This window comes from Amblyomma americanum, chromosome 1 (genome assembly GCF_052857255.1).
Source record: "Amblyomma americanum isolate KBUSLIRL-KWMA chromosome 1, ASM5285725v1, whole genome shotgun sequence".
In the NCBI taxonomy this organism is placed as follows: domain Eukaryota; kingdom Metazoa; phylum Arthropoda; class Arachnida; order Ixodida; family Ixodidae; genus Amblyomma; species Amblyomma americanum.
Genome location: NC_135497.1, coordinates 145014561 through 145031887, shown reverse-complemented (window position 1 = coordinate 145031887; position 17327 = coordinate 145014561). Strand labels below are relative to the sequence as shown.

General features: G+C 47.1%; 1 protein-coding gene across 1 annotated transcript in view; it reads left to right on the top strand.

Moving 5' to 3' along the window:
- LOC144113818 (lens fiber major intrinsic protein-like) overlaps positions 1-17327 on the top strand; it is a 41022-nt gene that overhangs the window by 7866 nt on the left and 15829 nt on the right. The gene's annotated exons all lie outside the window — the stretch shown is intronic.

Sequence of the window (17327 nt, the reverse complement as noted above, 5' to 3'; positions counted from 1 at the left end):
GAATTTTACCAATGACTGATGTACCCAATGTAGAGTGCATTTTTTGCACAACGCACTATGGAAACGTTAGATATATTATTGCAACAATCTGCAGGCCCCCAACTCTACCATTGCCGTGTTATAGGAAGTGAAACAATATTTGTGCACGAATGTTAAACCTAATAATCGTATTATACTTTCAGGATATATTAATTTGTCTGCAGTAGACTGGTCAATTATTTCAGTTAAAAAGCACGGCCCCCATGGTGAAGCTATGTTGGGCATTGCTTTTGGCTTCGGCCTATTACAGATTGTAGAAGAAAATATCATATTTCAGGGAAATTCTCAATAAATGTTCGACCTCTTTTTTGTTAGCGGATCAATTACTGTCAAAACAACTAGCCGGATAGTAGATAGATTATCGGACCACAAAGCTGTACTGCTCACTACTGCAGACGCCGCTTTACATAAGAAACCTAAACATTCATCCTATCTAAACTTTTCTCGAGTTTTTCTCGAGATACATTATACGTATCTTGGACTCTTGATCACTAATGACTTCACTTGGACTAAGCACATTGACTACATAATGGCTAATGTTAAGCGCAAGTTGTAATTTCTGAAGGGAGCTTCGAGACTTCCTACTCCTTCTGTCCGACTGCTCACTTACAAAAACATAATTCTGCCGATACCAGAGTATGCATGCGTTATGTGGGACACTTTCACTAAAACTTACACTAATAAGATAGAATTGGTGCCAAGGAAAGCAGCTCGCTTCATTTAAAATAGATTTGGACGTACGTAAGTGACAGAACTGTTAACCAAAGCGAACTTGCCCCCATCAACGCAAAGAAACCGTGTGTCACGACTAGAATTGGTCTTTTGAATTTATTAACGGCCATATAAAGCAGATCTTACGAGAATAATTTATATTTTCATCTGGTTACGCCACTAGGCAAAGACACACAGTAAGGCCATTTACCATGCGTAATAACCGTTTAAAGCATTCTTTCCACGAACAGTAATTGAAGGGAAACTCTTAACCAATGACCACGTTTCGAAATCATCTATGTCGACATTTATTTCCAGTATTGTTTAAAATCTGTTGTGCATGCTTATTTTCTTACAATTTCAAGCTACGATATTCTACTTTGTTCATGTGTTTATTGACTGCGTTATTACGTCGTGTTTACTTATCTGTATCCCATCCTTCTAAACTCACCAGTGGGGATTGCAGTATAAGCAAAATAAATATGGACAACAATTAAATGTTATAAGTGCAGGGCACATGTATGCATGCCGTGCGTGGCATAAGTAAAGGCAGAGTGATGTCTTAGGGCCAAACTCGTAACTGTCTTGGTTTTGGTTTTGTCTCACGTATTAGATCAAACAGCTCACACACACGTACCCGCACACAGACAACAGTACAAGCATCAAGCCTCTGGTTCAATAGAGCCTTGAAGGCTTGTCTTGTATGTTTATTGCTGAGTAATATCGCCACAAGTTGCAGACTAAAGAATATAACTCGAATTTTAAAATGACCGTTAGTGAGTGTGAGGGTGAGAGAGGGCCGACGATGTGAGGGTGAGGGCGAGGGAGGGCCGGATAACTTATCAAAATGAGGGCGAGGGTGAGGGAGAGCCATGGATTCAAAAGTGAGGCTGAGGGAGGAAAAGTAAAAATGAGGGCATTTGCCCACCTCTGCTGCCAAGCGGCCGAAGGCTCACAACTACTGCCAAACCACCTGCAGGAGACCGAGCGATCGGTTGTTTCCTGGCCGCACGAGGGACTGCATAGGCGGCGGAAAGTTGTGATGTAACACGGCTAGACAAGGCTTGGCGTCTCTAACGCTGAGTGCGTTCCGCACACTGGATAGGCAGTGCGCCCATCCTGCCACTTTGGAAAGTGGCAGTTAAATTAATGATTGATCGCGAGAGCTTGGTCACCCAATAAATGCTGCGGCCTATTGCTGCAGTGCCGCGTGTCTTCCACAACGTTGTCAGCGGTAATGCACGCAGCCCACATCTCTCTCTCAACACGGCCACGTACCACGGCCAGCGGTAGCCGCTGCCCGCACTCTTTGAACCAGAGCCCTCTGGGACTCCAGGTCCAAGCAGCCGGACAAGGTCGGCTCCCAGCCTTCTCTCGTTGGTTGATTTACTCTCTTTATTTGCGAATTTTTCTGGCAGGCCCATATTACATGATAAGCTCTGCCCACATCTCACAAACTTTGTGCTATTGGGGATATGCAACTGGATTCTTTCATTAGTAATAATGTCCATCGTCCTTCGTTTCGTTAAGAAGGCAAACTGACACAAGTTCTATGCTAGGCCAGTGTTGTGGGATTTCAGTAGCCGGAGGACAAACATTGCCGTCTTACAAACCTCACAGGACCAGCAGTACTGAAGCAGACCTTAATCCTGCACATTGTGTGCAATGTCTTGAAACTGTGTCTATGTTTTTGTGTACTCTGTGCTACATCAACAACCTGTCATCATCGTTTCACAGCGTCTCCTATTGTTTCATGATCTGGAATAAATTCTCTTTACACTCTGACCAATATCCATTTGCTGATAAAGTGCTACACTCTTAGGTGGTAAATGCTATAACTATATATACACAGACTGAACGATACCGCAAGAACATTTCAATGATGTAATTTCCTTGCAATGCAGTCGCTGGAAGGAGTGGCATGACCGTATTGTTCTCGATGTATGAGACTCCGTTTACCCCGTACGCGCATTCCCTCTACGCTGTCCCTATTACCAACCATGCTCTGCCAATATATCAGCGACTTAATATATAAAACTGAAGAGGCACACTGCCCGCGTGCTCATCCCCTTTACCTTGCGACGAGAGCAGAAACGCCACATCTTAGGGTCGAAAGCACAATGCCTCGTATTTCTAAGAATAATGGAGGTGATTGCGGCTGCATTCACCTTTCCTCGCTCTGTCTTTCCACATGGGTACCACATGGGAAAGATAAGTAATTTTATATATATGAGTAACTTCCGAAGCGACAGATGCATGTCTCGGCTTGGGAACTTAGTGTCGTTTCGGTGCTTTCAACTCAACAATGTAGAATTTCACTTCGCTTTCCTATGTCTCTCCTTTCGCCGTGCCTTGCACTCCCCTACACCCTCGAGGCTGTGAGCCTAACAGCATTGTCGCGCATTACGCGATAGCGTATACAGCTCGTCCGGTCGAAAAGCCGTCGGCTTAGTATTAGTAATAGTCGGCACAGCGTGTCGGAAATAATCAGGTGCTGCGTAAAAAAATCGTAGCATGGTAATTTGTGGTTTGATAGGCGATGACGAGTTAATAAAATTATTGTAATTTCTTGATTAATTAAGGAAATAAAAATGGCAAAATTAAAAAAAGGTATTTCAAAGGTATCAATATGGTCAAAATGAAAAGCCAATGCTTGATGAGGCTAATTAAGAAAATTTAGTGTGTGCAATTCATCGATTAATTAACTAAAACAATTTTAAGAAATGAAAAATGCGTTCAAAGGTGCCAAACTGGTCAGGATGGAAAGCCTAACCCACTAAGCTATAGCGTCATACCCTTAACGCGGAGCTTAAGTATCCTCTCCAACTTTTAACGCGACAGCGTTAAGGAGCTCGTGTCGCAGAAAAGCCGGTGTCGTCGGCGTCTTTGGCCGTAAGCGAAAAATGGCGCGTCTCAGTGGACACCTGGACCGCGCCGTAAGGGAATGAATTTTCCTTCCCTTACGGCGCGGTACGGGTGTCCAGCCAGAATTGTGAGACAGACATCATTTCCGCTCCTTAAAACCAATTTTCATTTCAATTTCCTTTCCTTACGGTCCGGTTCGGGTGTCCACCGAGGTATGTGAGACATGCGTCCTTTCCTTTCCATAGAAAATTTTATTTTCATTTTCGTTGCCTTACGGCGCGGTTAGGGTGTCCACCGAGATATGTTTCCTTTCTTTAAATTATCCGGACAAGGGCTGGCACCGAAGGACAATGGCGTTTCCGTGGATTCCTTGGCAATGCTGCTACACGCTGTCGTATCCTGCTCTTAAAGGCGAAGCTTAAGCATCCTCCAATTTTTTTTACTCACCAAAGCGTCCAGTACTTCTTCCAGACATGAAAATATTATTTCCGATTAAATTTAGAAGAGTCTTCATTATTGGAATTGGCGTAATCCTTGTGATTCAGTATGGCGCCTCCCGATCGAACGATCAGTGTCGCCACCCTACCAAAAGGATGCTCTATCGGGGCAGCATAAGAGATAAAAAAAGCTGTTTTTGAGGAAAGTAAATGGCACAGTAACTCTCTCACTTCTCAATGCACACCTCAACCGCGCCGTGAGGGAAAGGATAGCCGGTGTAGCATCGCCGTATACAGCGGCGAGAAATAAAAGCACAGCCAGCAGGGCAGCGTCGGGCCACTCGGCCCAGCAAGTAAAAACAAAAGCTGGAGAAAATATGCACTTGTTTGTATTTACATTTTACATTACTGTTTACTTCAATTAGCAGTTTAGGGCAGCTCCTTGAGGCAGCGATTCTGATTGCAGTGCCCGATCCTTCGTTGTGGATTTCAAGGACGCGCCACCTAAATATGTTAGCTAAATCAGCAGACTTTTTAGCGCTGAGTACTAAGATATTCCGTACAAAACTGCTGGTATGACGGCGTCTTTGGGGTTTACAGTAAAGCACACGCTTGTCTGCTTCTTCGACAAAGTGCGGATGTAGCCCGCAAAAATAAATATTTAAAGAGAGGTGTATCACTCCGTGCTGTTCTGTGGCCGTGTGCGCTAAGCAGAGGTGGGCAAATGCCCTCATTTTTACTTTTCATCACTCACCGTCAATTTTGAGTCCATGGTCCTCTCTAACCATCATCCTTATTTCCAAAAATTTGCTTGCCCTCTCTTGCACTCACATCATCGGCAGTTCGTCACTATCAGTCGTTTTAAATTTCGAGTTATTTTTTATGTCAGCGACTTCTTGCGTTATTACTAAGTAGCAAACATATAAGACAAGCCCTCAAGGCACTACTGGACGGAAAGCCTACATGCTTATATTGTTGTGCGTGTACTATCGCGATGGAAAGAAATGCGAACAGAGCGGAGCCTAGGCGCTCCACTGTTTGAATTTCTTTTGACCGCGCTTTTACCTGGGTGGCACGAAAACGATATGTCAGAGTCCTCTTAGAATGACTGACGGACGACTCTAGCGTCTTCTTCCTGCCACCGAAGTAAAACCGCGATGAAAAGAAATGCGAACAGTGGAGCGCCTAGTCCCCGCTCTGTTCGCATTTCTTTCCATCTCACCTGTACGTGTTTGTAGTGTTGTTTGAGCTAATACGTAGACAAAACCGAGATAGTTACGAGTTGAGCCCCAAAATATCACTCTGTATTTACTACTGGAACGCACTGCATGCATACATGTGCCCTGAACTTGTAAAATTTCATTGTTATCTATATGCACTGCTCAAATGAGACAGCGCGTTGTTGTGTCTGTGTACAGAAAGTAATGTACGCCAAGAATATTTAGAAAACAATGCAGTAGCGTTTACCAAGACAATTACAATAAGTGCTAAATACAGAATAGTAGACTCACAACAAGGAAAGTTTTTAGGTCGCTTAATTACCCTTACACGATGACATTGCGGTAGCACTGGGTCTTCTAAATTTCACTGCTCCTAACCTCCCGCCATTTCGCACGGTTTGCGGCACGCTCGAGTGAGTTGAGTTGAGGTGTTGAATGCTACAGGTGGGGTTAGCCTTGCTTATTCTGCCGGCAATTGCTCCACCATAGCGTCCCTTCTATGTTAATAATGTCCTAAAGCCTGTCGCATCTACCCCGCTATGCGCACAGTCACTTATAATATAGCACACATTCTCTCCTGCAGTCACCATCTATGCACACCATCAGTCCACATCACAGTCCACTCCAGAAGTCACCATCTATGCACATATTCAGTCACAATAGAACATAGGCCATTGTAGTGCCACAATCCATACGCACATTCACTTACAGTATAACGTAGTCCACTCCGGATGACACCATCTACGCACACATTCAATCACAGTAGGCCATAGTCAGTTCCTGCTGTCACCATTTAGAAACAAGATCCGTGTCCTGTAGAAATGTTAAAATAAGGCTTGCAGCCTCGCTTCTGCATGTCTGGTTTCCACCCGGGTAGACAATGTCCTGAACTGTACTGTGACGGGTTCCTGTCTTCTTGAAGGAAGCGAACATCACATACCTTTCCGCGTTGTACTCTGGGCAGTACATAATATAATGTTCGATATCCCCGCACACACCACATAAAGAGCAGAGCGGAGACGATGCTATGCCGGTCTTATGCATCCATGCAGGAGTGCGAGCAGAGGCCATGCGAATTCGATGTAGTAGGGTCGTCTGAGATCTTCTCAGTCCCTTGGTCACACATGGCTTGTGAGACGCACTGCACAGGGTACTGAAGTGATCGAGCACCGTTTTCCTGCAGAGACTTTTTCCATCTTGAGGTACTTTTTTTGATGAAACCCTTGAGAGAGCTTTATGGGCGAGACTGTCTGCCACCTCATTACCGTTGACTCCTATGTGAGAGGGCACCCATTGGAAATGTATAGTAAAGCCTCTGCTGTGCAGATTGTGCACCAAGCGCAGAGAGCTTATAGACAAGGCGTCAGTAGGGAATCCGCGCTGTAACCTCTGAAGGGCAGATTTTGAATTAGTTAGGATGACAACAGGTTGAGCCGGACAAGACCCTAACATGCGTAAAGCCGCCTCAATAGCAACACTTTCAGCCGTTGTGGAGGATACGACAGCAGTAAAGCGTACGGGCCACTTACAGTCCAAAGAAGGAATGTAAAAAGCCGCTGCGCTAGCTTGTTTGACCTTGTCCACAGAACCATCCGTGAAAATTTGAAGATGGCGGGCATACTCTGTTTCCAAGTGTTCAAGTACAAGCGAACGCGTTGCTGCCAAAGGAAAGCTGCGCTTTGCGCTCACATGGGGAATTGTGACCTTACAGTCGAGGGTCGGAAAAAACCAGGGGGTTTCAACCGTTTCCTTTGCCTTCGGACATTAAGGCCTAAAGAACTAAGAGTATTGAGTGCCAAGTAAGCCTTCGACTCATATCTCTTGCAGAGCCGCTGGAGAAGGGATCGCCCAGCTACCGTCTCTCCTAGGCGGTCAAGATGCATTAGTAGTCTCTGAGAAGCGATAAGGCTAAGAGGTTTCGATAGAGACTCATGAAGTACTGCCTTATTCGCAGCCGCCTGAGGAACTCCAATCGCTCTTCTTAGGCCCTTTCTGTGGACAACTTCGAGACGTTCAAGTTGTGATGCCGATGGGGAAATTAAAGGTAATTGATACATCATGCGACTAACCACCAGCGCTTCATGAAGTTTGACCATTGAAGAAGGATGGTTTCCCCATTGCTAATGTGCAATTCTACGAATCACATTGATACGCGAAGATACAGATGAAAGAATCGCGTCAACAGCTTTTCGCCACTGTAGACGGGAGTCAATAGTGACGCCCAGGAAACGCGTGTGGTTGAATTGATGAATGCAAGAGTGTCCGAAGTCTATCTTCAACCGCGCTTGACGTCTTCCTACACCTGGAAACAGAACAATGCCGGGTTTTTCCACTGACAGACACAATCCCACACCTTGAAGGTAAGCCTGTGCCGAAAGTAGAGCCTGTCGAGCTATCAGGGCTAATCGCTTGTGTTAGTAGCCAGTAATCCAAATACAGATGTCGTCAGCATATATTGATGTACGCACTTGCTTGCAATTTTTTTTCAACGAATCTGGAAGGCCAGCCATTACGACGTTAAAGAGCGTGGGGGAAAGAACACTTCCTTGAGGCACAACTCGTGATAGAACCCTTTCGGTGCTTAACGTACTCCCTAACCGTACACGAACCGCGCGATCACTTATAAACTTGTAAATGAATCTTAACATAAGACCCTGTATGCCCGTGCCTTGCAAACTGTTTAGAATTGAGCTCTGAAGCTGTTGAAGCACGTTGTCTTAAGCTTTCGCAACGTCAAGAAAAATGGCTAAGGTGGAAAGGCCGAAAGCTCTCTGGTGTTCAATGTGACTCACCAAGTCTAAGACGCTATCTTGGGCACTAAGACCTCGACGGAATCCTGCCATACATGTTGGCAGTGCCTTGCTGTCCTCAAGCCACCACGATAAGCGATCATTTACCAGCTTCTCCATCAACTTAGCTACACAGGAGGCCAATGACACAGGGCGATACAAGGCAAGGTCTGTCATGTCTTTGCCACGCTTCAGTACTGGAACTACATGTGCCACCTTCCATGACGAAGGAACGTCGCCAGTCTCCCATACTCGATTGATGAAGTTAAGGAACTGCTTCCTGAGTTGCAAGGGCAGATTATTCAGCATTTTATTGGTGATGCCGTCGGGACCTGGTGCACACCGGCGCCGCAGGCCACTGAGCGCAGTCTGAAGCTCCCGAAGCGTGAACGGGACGTCCATGATAGACGTGGAGGAAGCAGGTGATGTATATGTATATATATATATATATATATATATATATATATATATATATATATATATATATATATATATATATATATATATATATATATATATATATATATATATATATATATATATATTCCAGAATTAGCGCGTACGAGGCGTACGAGTGCGTCTGCAAATTCCTCTGCCAAGCACACAATAGGTTTTCCCTTGCGTATTACAAGAGCTTCAAAAGGCTTCGAAGGGCGAGAGTCTCCAGCAAGGCTGCCAATAACTCGCCATATGCTCGTCATCGGTGAGAACACAAACTAGCGAAGAATGAGGCCCGTTGCGACCTGTACAGCTTGTTTGTGTGCCGTCTAATAGCAGAATTCAGCCTATTGAAGATCGTCTTCAGTTGCCTGTCTTCCTTCTTCCGCACGAGTTGGCGCTCCACCCTTCTTCTCGCTGCGCAAAGGTTCCTGAGTTTTAAATCCGGGGCCGGAAAATGATCAGGTAACTTGACCGCCGTAGTTGCTGCTAGCTTACTAGAAATCATTTTGTCAACAACATCACCAGAAACACGTTCTAGGTTCTCTCTGTACTTGTTCCAGTTGACCACATTGCTAATTTTAGTACCATGCATACGAAAGTCGGCAGCAAACACAAAAATGGGATAGTGGTCACTTCCCATGCGGTACTTCCCATGCGGTCAAGCGCTGTTGACCAACTCACGCGGACGTCAAGTGAATGCAGTGTCAGGTCTATAGCTGTCGCTGAGTCTGGAGGCCGGAAAAAAGTGGGTCTTCCGTCATTGTCAACACACAGGTCCAAACTGTCAATAACCTTTACGAGTTTTCGTCCACGGGAATCCGTGTTCCTGTCACCCCAAACGGCATGATGGGCGTTGAAATCACCGCAGATGATTCGAGGTGCTGAGCAGCGGTCGCAGAGCTGCTGTAGAAACGAAACAAATCCAATGCTACCTTCTTCCGCGGAGACACGTACACGGATGCAATAGAAAGTGTTCGAGAGCCGAGCTGTATTCTCACAGCCGCTACCTCAATGACATCCGTGCAAAGATCGGCAACGCTTAGAGAAACATGTGGAATTTTTCTTCTTATGTAAAGCGCAGCACTTCCTGCAGGAAATGACTTCATGCTGCAGTTTTTATGGGCGACATATCCAGTCGAACATCTCCCGCTTGGCAGGCCAGCTTCTGACAGGGCCAATACTGGAACACAAGTATCTTTCAAGAACAGTTTTAGTTCGGCTAACCGACTTAAAATCCCAGCGCAGTTTCACTGCAATATAAACGGCACTTTTCGGTGCATATGACATCCACGAGGTTTAACCCCATTCATATTAGATCCCAAGGAAATTCGCTGCGAAGATAGTAATTAGAGACTCAAAAGAAAGCACCAGCTGTAGGAAGTTCTTGAGGTTACCAGGCGCCATCGCTGGAACATGTGAACGCAGGGGCCCAAACAAAACATGAAGAAGGTCAGACATACTTTTATTTTTGAGCTCCTTATTTTGCGCAACGCACTCACTTAAAACATCGACAAAAGATGCCGACGGGGACATACTATTGGCCGCAGTAGCTCGTTTTTTTGTCACTTGTGCATATGAGGGTCGCCCTTGCCATGGAGTCTGGCTGTGATCCGGCCGCTCAGGAACATGGACACTTTTTGCTGGAGGTCGAACAGCCGACTCGCGCGCACTGGACCTTGGCGTCTTGCTGGACTCAGGTCTCTTAGGGACATTGTTGGGTAACGCAACAACATCAGACTCCAACACTGGGAACTCGTCTAATCCTGGTACAGGCGTCTCAGTCGGTTGGGTTTTTGGATCAGCAATAAAGGATATGCGACGGTGCAGAGCGCTCACACGGAAAGGGCAGCCTCCGAAACTCGCTGGATGATCGCCACCGCAATTGGCGCAAGCAAAATCTGCCCTGCAGGTTTTAAAGTCGTGGTCGCCTCCGCACCGCTTACAGCGTCGATCCTTTGTGCAAACTTTGGCCACGTGCCCAAACCGTTGGCATCTAAAACACCGTGGAGGAGCTTCAGTGAAATCTGCAACTGCGTGTTTTGTGAATCCCAGATCAATTTTTTCGGGGCGCTCTGAGTTGGGAGCGAATGTCAACACGATAGAGTTCGTAGGTTTCGCAGCCAATTCTTTTCCTGGAGACTCCACACGACGCACAAGTCGTTTTACGTGCAGCACACCTTGTGGTTTCAGATAATCAAGTAGGTCGCGTTCTGAATGCCACTTTGGTACACCGTTAACAACACAGGTGTTCTTCATATAGGAATGGGGCAACCGCACGCTAACTTTGATGCCAAAAATCTGAGAGCTCTGCAGGAGCTTGTCAACCTGCTCTTCCGTCGAGACATCCAGCTGAAGAGCCCCGTGCATGGTGAACCGACTACGAATCGGAGCTGATTCCAGCAGTGATTGAATGGCCGCGAAAAGTAAGATGGGATTCTTCTCTCTTAAATCAACCCCTTTTTCTGTAGGCTCAACCATTACCGGGATCCCTACCATTCGTTGCTTGCGATGACTCACCAACTTGAAGCCCTCGTTGTCCACGTCAGCCATATCGGCCACTGACTCGTCACCGTCCACGATCGTTGACTCAGCCCCACTAAGCGATGAGGTCTCGCTGGACGGGTGGTCGAGTCCATGTTCTGGTCGCTCCACAGCCTGGGAAGCTATGGCCGCCTCTTCCGAGCTAGCCTCCTTTGATTAGCGTGGTCCCTTTAGGCTTGCCGGCGTCGAAATAGCCGTACTCTTCCCATAGGGACAGTACCGCCTTGAAGATGCTGCCGTCCTCGAATATTCAAATAAAACTAGGTTAATTGGGCAAAATTAGGTAAATAAACAGAGCTGAGACGACAGTAGATCGAACAACGTCTTCCCGGCAACAATGGCATGTTCGTCTGACGACGCTTCCACGCGCGCTGATGAAATGGGATGAAGACGACACTTTCAAACTACAGCATGAGAGACTGGCAGTTTAACGCGCGTGAACGCGGGTACGTGACAAAGACACGGCATCGCAAGCACAGCTTGAGATTTTGGGAGTTTGTTCAGGCAGAATGTTAACATTTCTCCCAACTGATTATTCAATTAAGGGAAGTGTATGAACCAACTTACTTTAAACAGGAGTGGCACTCCCTCTTGGTGATTTTCTCAGCCTTACCTCGCGTCTAGTGGTCTTTTGCTCTCTTATTTGCGGTGTGTTTCGTGGCGTATCCTAAAAGCTTTGTAAATAGTTTAGTTAATGTAAACAGAATATATTTTCAACCTTATAAATATCATACTAAAGAGAAGCTGTGGCGACGGCGTAGTGGTCTGAAGCAGCGGCCAGCGGAACTGATTTTTTAGCGCTGCCGCGGTTTAGCATCCCACTCCCCCAGCTATGACGTTTATTTATTTCTTTAGTGCATTTTCCCAGTGTGATGTCGGCTTTCCGCTGTAGAGAGGCTCTTACGCTGTCGCTTAAAGTAAAACTTTATTCAGGCCACTTCAAAACCAAATGGGTCGTTAAATGCAGCAATTGGGCTGAATAATGGTAATAACTAACTCCACGAGTCTTGAATGAACAAATCCTGTGGTTGCTATTTTAGTGCCCTAGCGCTTCCACTCTGCCGAAAAGCGGTTGTCTGTCTGTCCGAAGCCTGCATATAGTACGTAGGCCACCTTGGTCACGTGACGTTGTGAGGTCATTACAAGCCGTGCCGGATTGTGAGCAAACTGCCCACCGTGGCAGTTCAATTAGTGATTAGTCGCGAGAAGTTACTCAGGAACAATGTGGGTATCACAAGCCCCACCGATGGCAGCAACTGCTATCACAGGGCAGTGGCCCATAGCTTAACTGTTGCACCTCTGCGCCGGGAGCGGAATCAGGACTCGCAGGGATCTGTGAATGTAGGGACTGACCAATTCTACCGCAGTACAAGTCCAAAATGATGCAATATCACGCAAACTTACATCATATGACATATCAACCTATGTAAGCCCGTTCAGGTCAAGCAAAAGCATAGAAAGTGAGGATAAACCATGCAAACCAGGGGCTAATGGTGCCAGAGCACGATAATTCGTAGTTAATCCCAAGCTAAAACGCCCGTGATTTTTTTGCTTCCCCGTCTACGCATCATCCAAACCCTGAGTGTCAATTTTCTACAATGCCTGCAAGAAATTTGGTTCATATAATCAGGCGCGCGATTACGTGGCTACAGCCCTTACCAGCGAGAGAAATAACCCAAGAGATGCTCCTCTTATTTAGAGAGCAGTGCAACTTTTTCTTTTTTTAGCACACCGTACAATGCAAGGCGGAGCGAGCAATGATTCAGACCAAGGTGATTAAGGTGCTGCTTTATTTTCATGGTAAGGCTACAGTGGTCACCCTTGCTCAACACATTGTGGCACCACTTTCCTATACTGCAATTCCAGCGAAAATAGACGGATGATATGACTGTACTGAACTACTCACAGTGTGAATGGACAAATTCCACAGCAACGCCGCCAACACGCTTTGATTTGACAGTGGAATTTCGTAGAAGCATTTTTTGCGCCGCAGCCAGTTCTTTGAAAACTCACTAAACTGAAATCGGGCTTCGTTCCGGGAAACAAGGCTTAAAACTTAGAATTCAACAGCCTTACGAGGCATAATTTCTACATGTTTTACTCCCCGCTCAGATCATCTGGCATAGCCGGGGCTGTTAATAAAAATGCTGACTACGGTACCACGGTTCCTGTTGGACTGGCGGCCACCCGCAAGGCCCGACAAGTGCCCCCTTGTTAGCGCACTATACAGGGTGTTTCATCTAAGACTTTACACAATTTTAAAGAGTAGGCTTTTTGAGTTAGAAGAGCGCTTTTTTTTCGGCATAGCATTGTCCGCGCTGTAGTACACCGCGGCGACGGAGAAGGCATTCGACTCCCCGCCTTTCGTGTTCACCTCGTGTACCTCCAGTCTGCAGAAACTACGTCTTCCCCGGGAACCCAAGAACTAGTGCTTTAGAACGGGAATTCATAACGTGCTGCGCAGACAAAAAACGTTAGCCAGGGGTATAGTTCGGACCACCATCCTCGCCCTCAGACAGTACATCTTGCCCTCCCTCACCCTCACCTCATCATGTGTTCCCTCCCTCGCCCTCACCTCACCATGTCTTTCCTCCCTCACCCTCGTGCTCACGAATTTTTTTGTGCCCATCCTCTCTCACCCTCACCTCACCGAGTGAAATCCTCATGAGATGAGGGTGAGGACGCCCTCATGAGGGCTTGCCCTCTCTGAGGATGCCCATCTCTGCACCTGGAAGCTCGGCTGTGAAATACAGACGGACTTCACCCGCACCCTTTGCGAAAACCATGAATTTGCCGAGAACTGAAAAAGCACTCGGCTTGCAAACATTTCCTCCCATACGCGAGGAGTCGTTCAAAGGTTAACCTCGTACTGTTGTCGCCCGGGAATAAAGCGAAAGCCAAGAGTGTGACGCTAAAAGACGAGGACAAAAACAGAGACACCATGCGGCCGGCGGCGCTCTATTCCAGCTCTCAAAAAATTTTCGCTTTTCCGTTCTCGTTTTTATAATAGAGTCCCGTATTGCTTAGCTTGACCGTTCTTAACTTACGGAATGTGCGAGGCTAGACTGCGCCCACTGTGCCATGGTGCGCGCTCAGCATGCAGCGTGCATTCCACCCCACGGAGTCCACAGCGCAGTGAGCTCCGTTGCGGCCATCGCGGCTCCGCGCGCCTGTGCGTTATATATACGTGCGCTGCGTCGCACGCCCATTATCCTGTCGGGCGCGTGTGCGGACGGTATAGGCCCGCCGGCCATTTATCACCCCCACGAGAGGCGGAAATGTCCGCTTCGGCGGTGTCGAAACGGGGCGCGTGCGGGAGGACCTTTCGCGGAAACCGGCGGCGGCGGCCGCGACGTCTATCGCCTCTCAATGGGAAGCTGTCAGGGGGCGGCCGACGGCTGTCGCTGGTCGGGAACGAATTGCGGCCAGAATCGACGGCAGCATCTGGACAGCGCCGGCTCCTTGTGGCCCGTGGGAGTATATATATATAAACTTCTCCGGCCCTGCCGGTCCTACTGGAATCTATTTGCGGTCAGTCTGAAGGAGGGACAGAAGAAAAAAAAAGGAAACACAATTGTCGACCGAACTGCACCGTCCACGGCCCATCCTGCCCACGCAAAGGCACGAGATCGCCTGGCTTTCGACACTTCCAATTGTCCAGAAAAAGGAAGCGGTGTCAATGGTTGCTGCGTAGGTGTCAAAGGTTGCTGCGTAGCATGGGGGCTGATGGGACACGTCAATAACCCAGCCTCTGCATCAGCGTGCGTTGCACCGGCACCTCTTCGGCTGTATCTATTTTTTCATCGTCGTTACAAACGCAGAGCTTTGGCTACAGTACGAGACGATAAAAGGAGCGTCACAAATGCCCCTTGGTGAACTGCGGCGCATACACGTAGAGACCGTCGTGACAATCTCGCATATAAAAGATCACTCTTCGAAAGCGGAGCGAAAAGCAAACGAAACGGTTCACTAAAGTACAACAGCAGCAACGCGCGAACCAGTGGAGATATGGAGGCGTGCATTGCGCCTCAAGCTCCGAACCATGGTTTCCTACCCTCTACACGCGTCCCGATTCTCGGCCGACAGCAGTGTCCGTAAGTGTTATTGGACACCTGGACTACGACAACAACAATGTATTCGCCACGGTAGCGCATCGGCGCAGTCATATCTTACACTCTTATATGCATGCCGTGCACTATATACTACCGCAGCGGTGGCCGAGTGGTTGAGCATCCGCCTCGCATGCGGGAGGTGCGGGGTTCGATCCCCAGTGCCGCCGGGTAGCCACCGGTGATACAATGGGTACAAGCTTTCCCCTGGCCTGTTGCTCGGCTAGTAAGGGCTGAAATGCTTGGAAAATGGGTCTTTAACCCCACCTTGAGTAATCGAAAAATACCTTGTGCCATGGCGCTCTTTGGCCATAGACGCCCTTGCGCCATAAAAATCCATCATCATCATGCCGTTCACCTTGGCTTCGCTTCTGTGCTCTGGCGGCGCCGATATTGATGCATCAGTGCCTAACTTTAAACAGAACAAATTGGCATCTTCTTTTCAATGCCTTGAGCACGACTCAAGACGAAACGCAGCATATGGGGCCCGCGTTCTTAAAGAGGTCTCTAGAAGTAAATCCACGAGACAAATGGTCACTCGCTATTATTATAAACTTTTCTGAAACGAATGATGCAGCTACAAGGTGGCTGCGTATCTTAAGACATGGTGAGGACCCCCAGCCGATATGCGTTGCAATATGCGTGTACAAAGAGACGGATAACAAGCACAGCACGGGGTGAAGGACGCCGCGGTGACAACCGTGACATGTCGCCACAGTTGCTTCCCTGCAAGACAGTTCATGTAAGATTGTGATTCGATAAGTATACTACGAAACTATGTTTCATTAGCCAAGCTACTCAACATAGCTCAAGAGTAGAACAAAAAGAACAGCTAAATCAGTAGTTTGCGGTTTTCGCCTCATTCTCCCGATTTCTCGCGATTATTCCGTAAGTGTTCCTAGTACACCGGTTGTTTAAAGTGCTATCGAGTTTTCCAATTCATTCAAGAAAACAGAACAGCGCACAAATATTTATGTTGTCTTTCGCAACCAGTACTGTAATAGGTATTAAATCATTGTGCCATGGCTATTTAAAAGATATAGAACAGAAAACAACCACATTGCAACTATTAAAGACGAAAGTCGGGATAGTTGGTGCTCGGTGAACAGCTGCGACATGGTTATTAGCGCGAAAGAAACAAAAGGGGCAGCGAAAAGGAACTCGCAGAACAGAACGACCGAATTTTCATTTATTCGTGAGTTCTCTAAGCTGTGTTCCACGAGTTGCTTTTCCTTGTCCTTTGTGCTTCTCGCACTAGTAAGCATGTCGCAGCACTGTGAAACTGTTTTGGGGGCAACACTGCGTGGCACTATAGTAGAAGCTTCGAGTGCGAGGCGACGGTTTCGGTAAACGCAGCCATGCAGGTCCGCATGCCGTTGTGTTGCGCTTGCATCGTCTCCAGCATAACCGCAGTATAAAAGTGCGAGCTTACACTCTTTTCGTGCGATCGGCTTAAACTGGCCCAGAAATAGTGCCACAGAAGGAGCCTCGACCAATAAATAAAGTTCAACAATACGTTGCGGCGGTGGCCAGAAATGATAGCTCCATCTCATTGCTTCTATCAGTAGAGTGAAGCCAGTGATTTGCCCTTACTTTTTCTGAACGCATCCACTTAATTCGTAACTTTTCTTTCTTCTTTACTCACGACGAGGAGGAAGAAGGGCATGTACGCGAAGGAAAACATCGACCATAGCTGGCTCGTGGCGGAAGAAACGATGACCTCCACACGAACTTCCACACGTTTTACAGCGTTTTCCACGTCTGCGTTACGCGAGTGGTAATGAACTGGTTTTTTTTACAAGCTTTATTGCTAGTAGTGTGAATGCCGCGTAGTTTCTCTACACATTTTATGTAGTCCTTGTTCTTTAGTTATTGTCTGTTCATAAATACGGCTTTAGACCTTGTGCGCAAAGCGAGGTAATTGTTCGCAATATTTGTCCTGAGTGTTGGAGTGAAACGTTGCTATGGAAAATGACTACCTAAATACAAACTACTAAAAATTTAAAAAATGACTACTGCTTCTCTTCTACCCCTCTTTCCCCCGCCGCCTCATAGAAATTGAGACCCCCCCCCCCTAATTTCAATTTCTGGGTGAAGCAGAAGCGATGACCGGGAGGTTACAGCAGCTTCGACAACTGAACTATTCTAACGCACTCACGAGCGCATCGCACACGT